The sequence below is a fragment of the Phyllobates terribilis genome, unplaced genomic scaffold (genome assembly GCF_046119375.1).
Source record: "Phyllobates terribilis strain yellow unplaced genomic scaffold, ASM4611937v1 Scaffold_11__3_contigs__length_659146591, whole genome shotgun sequence".
Taxonomy (NCBI): Eukaryota; Metazoa; Chordata; class Amphibia; order Anura; family Dendrobatidae; genus Phyllobates; species Phyllobates terribilis.
The window spans coordinates 611,182,367-611,192,412 of NW_027362771.1; the positions used below are offsets into that span (position 1 = coordinate 611,182,367).

The 10,046-nt window shown below is 37.4% G+C and overlaps 1 non-coding gene across 1 annotated transcript; it reads left to right on the top strand.

Moving 5' to 3' along the window:
- Positions 1-1,430: 1,430 nt before the first annotated feature.
- TRNAT-AGU (transfer RNA threonine (anticodon AGU)) lies at positions 1,431-1,504 on the top strand. Its single transcript has one exon. It is a non-coding gene; the product is annotated as a tRNA-Thr (tRNA).
- The last annotated feature ends 8,542 nt before the right edge of the window (positions 1,505-10,046 follow it).

A 10,046-nucleotide genomic window follows, 5' to 3' on the forward strand; every position in this document is an offset into this window, starting at 1 on the left:
GCTCCTCCCACCACTTCTTGCCCATTCCATGGTTCCCAGTTACCTGTCTCTGGATTCTGTGGGTACATGTTTGTTCTGTCTCTCCTGCTTTTGACCCGGCTTGTTTACTGTTTACGTTTACCTCTCCTCTCCTGACATCAGCTTTGTACACTGAACCTAGGCTGCCTGCCCTAACCCCAAATTGTCTGACTAAATCTTTGCCTCTGTCTTCCTGTACCTTGTACATGTGTCTCTGACCCTCAGGGCAGCTGCTGCGATCTTGGGACTGCCCTGGAGAAATACCTGGTGTCTATCAGTGGCCAAGCCTATTCTCACCATCTAGTGAACACTCGGCAGCCACTTAGCTATGCCCCCACTGGGTAAGACTGGCCCTTGGATCAGTGGTTTCACATCTACATGCATTACAACAGGTGGTTAAGGTTCCTACACATTTCAGAAAGATTATAATTTCTGATCAGCTCCTAAGTTAGTTCCATGGAGTAATGGTTAGCTCTCTAAATGTTCAATCTGGCAATCTGAGTTTAAATCTTGGTGGGACTTTTCTTTTTTTTGTGTTTTTGGCTTACGTTATAATATGTTTTCATGTAGGATTTTAGGGTGGCTTAAAAAAAATGTGAACAGGAGTAGGGAAAATTGGATGATTTTGCACCTTTTAAGATTTTTGGTGAAATTCGAAAAACAAGAGTTTCAGCCAATATCTATATTTTTATGGCAAAATGCATAATATTAGCAATTAGGAATATGCTTAATAAGTCTGCTAAATAAGTTATGGGAGACAAATAGAGATATAACTAAAGTAAAAAAACTGTGAATAGAAAAATATACACTTGGCAGTGGTAAAAACCAAAGAGACTGATACTTAAATTCAGCCTTAGTGGGCAACCCTTATTGATCGTAATGACTGCCTTTCCATACATATCAAGTGCTATTTACCTATTTAGTCTCCCTATTTCCTTATAGATTGTAGATTGTGAGCAGGGCTTTCACTCCTCCTGTAACTTTTGAATTATGAGTTATTAAAGTAATGTCTTTATTATCTGTACATGTCCCGCCTAATTGTAAAATGCTGTGACATATGTCGGTGCTATATGAAAAAAAATAATATTATAATACAAGCGATACGACGATAGCAAAGCCAATTTTTTTTCTTTCTCTCCAGTACTGCAAAAATAAAATGAATGATGTAATTCAAAAGAACAATTCGCCGTGCAAACTAAGACCTCATATGACTATATCAGCAGAAAAATTAAAAAGTTATGGCTCTTGAAAGAAGAGGAGGAGAAAAGAAAAGTGCAAAAATGGAAAATTGCCATAACGAGAAAGCGTTTAATACTGTCATCATAGCCACCCCAAACTAAAGACAAAACGCTACTGGGATTTGACCTCACAATCTCCTGTTATGTTATTATTTTACAGAGATATACATGTCCGGCGCTGTGGCTTAGTTGGTTAAAGCGCCTGTCTAGTAAACAGGAGATCCTGAGTTCGAATCTCAGCAGTGCCTTTTCCTTTTCTTACATGCCATATGGCTTCAAACAAGTAAATTATTCTCATCTAGATAGTTGGCCTCTGTTTGTTTTAGATTTTTAATGGCTTTTGGATCAATCTTGAGCCATGGCGACTTGATGGATGAACACTTTGTAGGAAGATCAATCTTGTGCAAGTCTAGATAGGTTCACCAGGATCTTCTCCACTGGTATCGTGGTAGTATGAAGCCATGGTCTTCCTCTTTGCTTCTGTATTCTATTCAAATTCAATTTTTAAGAAACATTCTCTTCTCATATTTTCTAAGATGAACATCAATAAAAAAGCTTGTCTATTCCCTTCTACTAACTGACTTCTAAGATAAGTACAAGTTATCACAAGTGATTTTAGGAATGTAAGCCTTTACTACAGAGATATCTTAGGCTTGGTGCAGACTGCATTTGTGGCGACTGTCGAATACATACACTCTGGAGATATATGCCTGACTCAGTTGTATGATGTTTTGGCTATACTGCATTTCAGGACACTAGGTGAAGACACACACCGTATTAGGCTATGTGCCCATGATGCAGAAATGCTCCGGATTTTTTCCTGAGCGTTTCTGCATCTCCCTGGCAGAAAAAACACATGTGGATTGTACATGCGGATTGTACATGCGGATTGTACATGCGGATGGTACATGCGTTTATCCTGCCAGGGACAAGCGGATGTGAAACGTTCTTCACATGGATTTCCAAATGCATGTTGTCATGCTCTTTCCAAGCAATTTTAGCATCACTTGGAAAGTGCTTGACAACTTGGTCACACTACATAAATCCATGCAAATGGCATGGATTTATTTAGTGTGACCAAAGAATGTTAAAAAATAAAAAAATAAACCTATACTTACCTTCTGATGGCCCCCGGTGTCTTGATTCGATGTGTCTCGGCTTGCCGGCAACTCGTGGTACACTGAAGGACCTGCCGACGTCAGCGTCGCGTGACCCGTCACATGACAATGACATCAGCGCTGGTCCTTCAGTCCACCGTGATCTGCTGGCAAGCGAAGACAAGGAGACCAGGGGCCATCAGAAGGTAAATATAATATTTATTTTTTATTTTATTCTTTTTTTTACAGACTCTATGGTACCCGGGTCCGGAGGAGAGTCTCCTCTCCTTCAAACCCAGGTGCCATCTTCACATTGAAACTCCTGGATTCCGCATGTACAGATGCAGTGATGCGGAATCCAAGCGTTCCAATGCAAGTCAATGGCGGCGAAAGTGCAGCGCTTCCGCAAAATAATTGGTAGTGCTGCGTTTTTTTCCGCAATGATAACCCGCAGCGGAAATTTCCGCAGCATGTGCACAGCACATGCGGATTATCATTGGGGAACATGGCAGGCCTTCTACCATGCATTTTTTAAGCATTTCTGCAGAAACGCTTAAAAAACGCATCGTGGGCACACAGCCTTAGGATTACTGAAGCAGACAAAGAAAATAGAAAAAAGTGCTTGCAGCCGTGAAAGGGACCCACAACCCCAGGGAGAGCAAAGCCTTAAATAATTCTGAACTAGTAATTGAGTATAAGCATCCAATTTTTTCTCTATAATAACATTCTAAAATGTCACTGCAGTGTAAGCAGATAACTCGAGATTATGCAGCTGTGGGGATAGGGAGTCAACTGTCAGACACAGCGAGACTCTTCACAGAAAAGATAACCATGTTTTTTTTACCTTATTTATCTCAATTACTATATGCACAGCACTGAACCAGCTCATGTGTAAAAGAATACGAAACACTGACAGTGCTCCCTTCTCCAGACCCAGCGCTCATGTGATTACCGGGAGACAGAAAGGAACAGCAGCTATTGGATCCTAGGAGACCAAGTCATCTATGCCATTCAGGCAGGAGGCAAAAATCCCCCTGCTACTCCCAGTTGAAGAGGAAGTCAGCAAATAAGGAATTACTACCTGTTTAAATTGCTGTTTCTTGTCCTGCCCATGTTGAAAAAGGTATGTCCAATATATAAAAATACTTTTAACGGAAAAGGGAAAGCAATTTAAAATGTTTTTTAGCAGTCCTTTTTGGTCATTAAATGCAAATTAAATAAATAGATCATATACGAGGGTAGTCAATAAGTAATGCCTTCTATTTTTTTTCTCCTTAAATAAGGTAGTTATGTTAAATATTCGAATTTGGCACAATTCCTCAAACCTTCTTCTACAATCCACAGCAATGGCAACTTCCTGCACCAACAGGTGGCAGGACTGTATCCATTTTCATAATGGCTGACATCGATGTTCGTATTAGACAACCTTCTGTGACTGAATTCTTGCATGCAGAAGGTGAAACGCCCATTCGAATTCATGAGAGACTGAAAAATGTGTATGGTGATGCAACAGTGGATGTCAGTACTGTTAGACGATGGGTTCATTGCTGTAACACAGCTGAAGGGCCATCACCGTTGGCTGACAAAACGCGGAGTGGCAGGCCAGTAACCGCAGTGACTCTAAGCAACATTCAGTGAGTCGATGACATCATTCGTGGTGACCTTCCATCTGTTCGGGCCACTAAAAGAAGCTCATCGTGGGATTCACTTTGAGGATGAGGAGGCCGTGAAAAAGACCATGCATCAATGGCTTAGGAAGCAAGACCATGATTTTTATCATGCTGGAATACATGCCCTTATTAAACGGTGGACCAAGACTGTCGAGATGGATAGAGATTATATTGAAAAGTGACAAATTAATCGTTATTGTTGTGGTTTTCAACCCATGTAATTGCATTTGAATTTCTTGCCAATTAAAAGGAGAAAAAAATAGGAGGCATTACTTATTGACTGACCCTCATATTTCTTATCATTTTCATAGAAATAATTTTTAGATTTTATGAGCGGAAAAAAGACTGGAGGGAAAATACACATAAAATTACCAATTAGAAATTATTGATGACGATGGTAAGTAAATCACAGAAGACCGTATTGAAAAACTGTACATTAAGAAAAGAAAGTAAAAAACAAACAAAACAGGCCAGAATCAAAGTTTGTTGGCAGTGGTGGGATTCAAACCCACACCTCTGAAGAGACTGGGGCCTTAATTCAGCACCTTGGACCGCTCAGCCACACTACCTATGACTACATCAGCAAGCTGTTGTTGCATCTGACAAGTAAATGAGTATTATTTCCGTATATATGTTCAGTAGTTATGGAATTCAGCACTGTAGCATGGCAAATCCTAACAGCATGTAATATACTCACTGTCAAGACTCAGCTCTGCATGGTCACATGACCACTCATGTGCAGTTTTCATACTTAGGACTTGTTCTTTTTGCTACATTTTTCTAGTGGAAAAAAACACAGCATTCTTCAGTACCAGCAAAATAAATGAGATTTTCTGCATTTCAGTCATTTTTTGCTTATTTTTTGCAGATCTGAACCATTTAAGCATTTTTTTCTTCAAATCGGCGTTATTTCGATTATTTCAGGATTTTTGTAGCGTTTTTATTACACATTCATAAACTGCATAAAATAATGAGTTAAAAAGCCATGAGTGACAGTCCAGCTGTATGTAACCGCAAGCTCCTGTAGACACAACCATCATATTAATGATCATTCTTCAAATACAGACTTTATTGGCCGATGTGAATTTGCCAAGAAATGAGCATGGGACAACCACTGTGGGAGATAAAGTGTAATACTGTGCAGTGGCCACTAAGTAAAGTATGGGGCTATTGTGTTCCTCCCCGTACATCACTTAGTTCTGTCTCTGATCGGTGGAAGTGCCCTATAACCAAACGCTCATTTACTTATGTTACCTGCATCTTAAAATAATTTCTAGAATCCAACTCAATCTAGAATTTTCTCACCTTTGAAGCTGAAAGAACTCTTAGGCCACGTTCACACATTCAGTATTTGGTCAGTATTTCACATCAGTATTTGTAAGCCAAAACCAGGAGTGGATAAAAAATGTAGAAGTGGTGATGTGGTTCTATTACACTCTCCTCTGATTGTTCCACTCCTGATTTTGGCTTACGAATATTGATGTGAAATACTGACCAAGTGAACATGGCCTTACTGTTGCTCTTATTAACTTTCGTCTGGATACTGCAACTCTATACTGATCGGTTTCCATCTAACAAAACTTTCTCCTCTCCAATCCCAGCCTGAATGCAACAGCCAGGGTTTTATTTCTGCTCAGCCACTACACTGATGACTCCATCTTTTGCCAGCCATTTCACTGGTTGCCCATCCATTAGAGAGTACAATTAAAACTTATCTCTCTCACCAAAAAAGCACTCCACAGTTCATCACCACCCTATATTTCCTCCCTCATTTCAGTCTACCACCCTACCCTCCACCCACCTTGTCAGGGTGGACAATCTAATTTAGATCACATTATGCCACAATGCCATAGATTGATACAGTCTCACTATAGTTCTATGTGACATGTGACATTGTCCTGACAAACCCTGTGGCTATTATATTTTGCATATCCTATACAGGGACCCATGCACAAGCACTTTACTAACTTTGGGTTTTCTTTAGTATAATAATAATTCACCTACTATTTTGCTATATATATTTTTGATTTTTATGCACTAATGCACTTTTCTGGATTTATATATATATATATATATATATATATATATATATATATACTGTTTTATGGTGATTTTTATGGTGATTTTCTGTGATTGCTATCTGGAATTGTGTCCACTTTTTTCAGGTGTTTCTTTCCCACCCCATCATATGTAAACCTTTACAAAACAAAATTAATATATTGTACACTCATCTTGGACTCTTTATTTTGGCCTTTTTTTCTTTGTAAGCAATTTATGTAAATTTCCCGAGGAGTCTTAATTCCTCATTCCATGTGCACATCTGGTGGTAGTAGGGATTTTTCCTTGAATTTATAGTAATTATTTTATACTACCTGCATGTGTATCTATAATTTTTTTGTAGTTTTTTCTTCCTATACCAAGCACATTCTACGTATTGTGTCCCCCTATTTCCTAATAGATTGTAAGCTTACGAGCAGGGCCCTCACTCCTGTAACTGTTGAACCATATGTTACTTTGTATTGACTCTATTACATGTAAATTAAATATAATTATAAAGTGCTGCAAAATTTGATGGCACTGGGTAAATAAAATTATTGTTATTATTATTATTATTATTATTATTACTACTACACCTTATTTAGGGTAGTAAAAATAAAATAACAATAACAATCTGGCTCAAACAGAGATCAAACCCACAACCCTGGCGTTATTAACAGTGAGAAATTCTGACCAAATACTGAAGGTGGGAATCGGCCATGTTGAATTTTTTCCCTCCAGTCTATTTGGGGGCGTGAGTTTGAAACCCATTGCTGCCTGCAGATATTTTTGGGGCTGTTTTATTTTTATTTATTTTTTTATTGTACAGTTTTTCAATGTCATCTCTTGTGATATATTTAGCATCATCATCAAGTATATTTCCCCCTCCCCAACAAAAAAAATAAATAAATCAGTTGGCAGCAGTTGGTAATTCAGTTCTTTAGAACTCTCGGCCACGGCTACCTGATGTGTTTCCAAAATTTTTCACTTGTTCGAGGCGTGTGAAAAATTGAATCATGACTAAAGTGATTAAAAAATATATGCTTTTGATAGAAGATTAAGAAAAAGTACAAAAGGTTCAATCACTTTCTTACTCTCTCCTTTTGTGTCCTTGAAATTCATTCATCCTTTGACTTTGCCTTCTTTACTCAAAGGAAACTATTGTTACTCTTTTCTCTATCAAGATGTTGTCCCATTAGTTGACCAAAAGAGTTTGGATGATTAAACAGGAGAATGAGCATAAAGTGAGGCCCGAATATGTGATAATTCCATTGGTCACCTAATCTGATGACATTTTGACACTAGAGGGTGAAAGGATACTTTCCTCCTCATCGATATGGCAAAGGAATAGAAAATCAAGATGAGGTCTAATAGTAATGTCATTTTCAGTTATAAATAAAATACCAAATAAAAATGGTTAAAAAATGGAGAACCAGCAGGTGGCAACACACCAAACAAACAGACAAAGCTGGAGATAAATAAAAACTCACTTAGTAAAAATAGTTCCAAACAAGGGAAGTAAAAAGCAAAATTCAATATCTTGTCATATGCACAATAAAAATATAATACCATTAGGTTGGCAGATTATTTAAATAGAATATGAAACCATGTCTTATCAGAGCAAAAAACAAAACGTATTGACAGGATATAAGTTTGTAAAGATTTATATGGTAACAATCCTACTGCTTTTAATACATTGAATGACAGACAAAGTCCAAAATAGAGGATACAGCCAAGTAAATGGTTAAGAAAGTGCAGATGAGATGAAAATCAGCATAACAGAGTAGAAATTACCACTTACAGGATGTGGTACCAAACCCCGATGCGCGTTTTGGCACAATGCCTTCATCTGGGGATGGCATCATATCTGCAGAGAAGACTCTTTATTGGCACAGTTGACCAGTTATAAATAGTGAAAGTAGTGTGAAAAGTGTAACACTGTGTGTGTTAGAACCCTCCTGTTTTTTTTTTTCCTTCTTGTGTTTTGCGGTCATGTGACCATTTGCCTTTATATTCCAGCTCCGCCCTTTTGGCTGTGCTGGACTTCAGTTTTTTTCTGCTTATCTAGCCACGTGCTTCTGTGCCTATCTCTGTCAGTTCGCTTGGTCCTTCTGGGACCTTTAGTACCTTTTTGTCTGTTTGTATTTTTGTGTTCTGCAACTACTTCTCTGTTTAGGAGGTGTCCCATTTTTTGTCCCAGTCCTTAGTTCTTTTAGGGACCCCTCCCCTTATGCTATAGGTCTCCGTTCAGACTAGCCGAGGACTAAGGCAGGTCTGTTCGCTAGGAACAGGCAGCCCGCTACAAGGTAGGGATTCAGCTTAGTCTTACTGTAGGGACAGCCTTCCCCTATCTTTCCTTAGTTCATGTTGTAGATCATAACAGTGTGTACCTAAACTAAAAATCATATGAGTGAATGCGAGAACAAAAATCAATCTAAATTAATGTAATAAATATAATAAAACTATGAATATATGTGAATATATCAATCGATATGGAAAAAAATGTAAACTGTGAAATGTTGTCAAGGAGTGTGGAATCACAAAGTGTTAATGCAGAACAAGTGTGAACAAAATATATAAATATATAAACTAATAAAAAGTAGTGAAAATACAAGAAGAAAATGCATAAGTAAATACATTATAGAATGTTTCTGAGATACTCCACACTTTTGCTTGCGATATATATATATATATATATTAATAAAAGTAGATGTCTTATAGAATGTAAATGCAAATGATAATTCATATTCACAGGTGCACCATCTGGTTCCATGGTGTAATGGTTAGCACTCTGGACTTTGAATCCAGCGATCCAAGTTCAAATCTCAGTGGGACCTGTTTTTCGCTAATTTCTTAACTTTATATTTGTTTATTTTTTATTCACAAGTCTCAGTAATTCAAAACTAGCAATACTCAGAAGTAAGGAAAATTGGATCCTTCTGCCTCTTTTAAGATTTCTTGTGAAATTTGAATTTTACAAGAGTTTCAGCAAGTATTTTTATTTTCACGGCATAACACACATAACATTATCAATTAGAAAAATACTTGATGAGTCTGCTAAATAAGTAATGGGAGATCATAGTGTTACAATTTAAGTAGAAAAAATAGAAATATTAATAATGACTGGACCATGCCTGACAAGCCCCCCCACTCATTTTCTTAACGATTCTAGCTTGTGAACAGGACCCTCAATCCTCCTGTAACTGGTGAATTATGTGTTACTCTGTAATGTCTGTACATGTCCCCGCTTAATTGTAAAATGCTGCGGAATATGTCTGGTCTGTGCTATATAAATAAAAAATTATTATTATAGTGGAAGCAATGCGACAATTACAAATAAAAGTCCCCTAGAAAAACTACTAAATACAGTAAAAAAGTAAATGAAAGAATTTGTAAAAATTTGAAGAAATAAAAAGCTGAAATCACCACCTTTTCCCCTATGAAATTGCACATATTTGGTAATGCTACATCCATAAAAGTCCAGTCTAGCCAAATATAAAACTAATTAAAAAAGATGAGTAAAAGGCGTAAGGAGAAAAAAAATAAAAGAGAGAATTGCAATTTTTTTTGGCCTCCGCACCACCTAAAAAAATGCAATAAGAGGCAATCAAACCATTGTATCTATGCTGTTATGGCAGATGTTGGGGTAGATGCACTTTTTCAGAATTGTGCCTCACTTTTTCTTTTTCTTACTGTCTTACTTTTTCTTACTTTCCAGTACAGCATGATAAAATCAATGTTGTCATTGAAAAGTACAACTCGCCGTGCAAACTAAGACCACATATGGCTCTATCAAAAGAAAAATTCAAAATTATGGCTCTTGGAAGAAAGAGAGGAGAAAAGAAAAGCACAAAAATGGAAAATTGAGATAATGAGAAGGGGTTAAATACTGTCATCATAGTCACCTCAAACTAAAGACCAGGCACTACCGGGACTAGAACTCACGATCTCCTGTTAAGCTATTATTCAGAAAGATATAAGTGTCT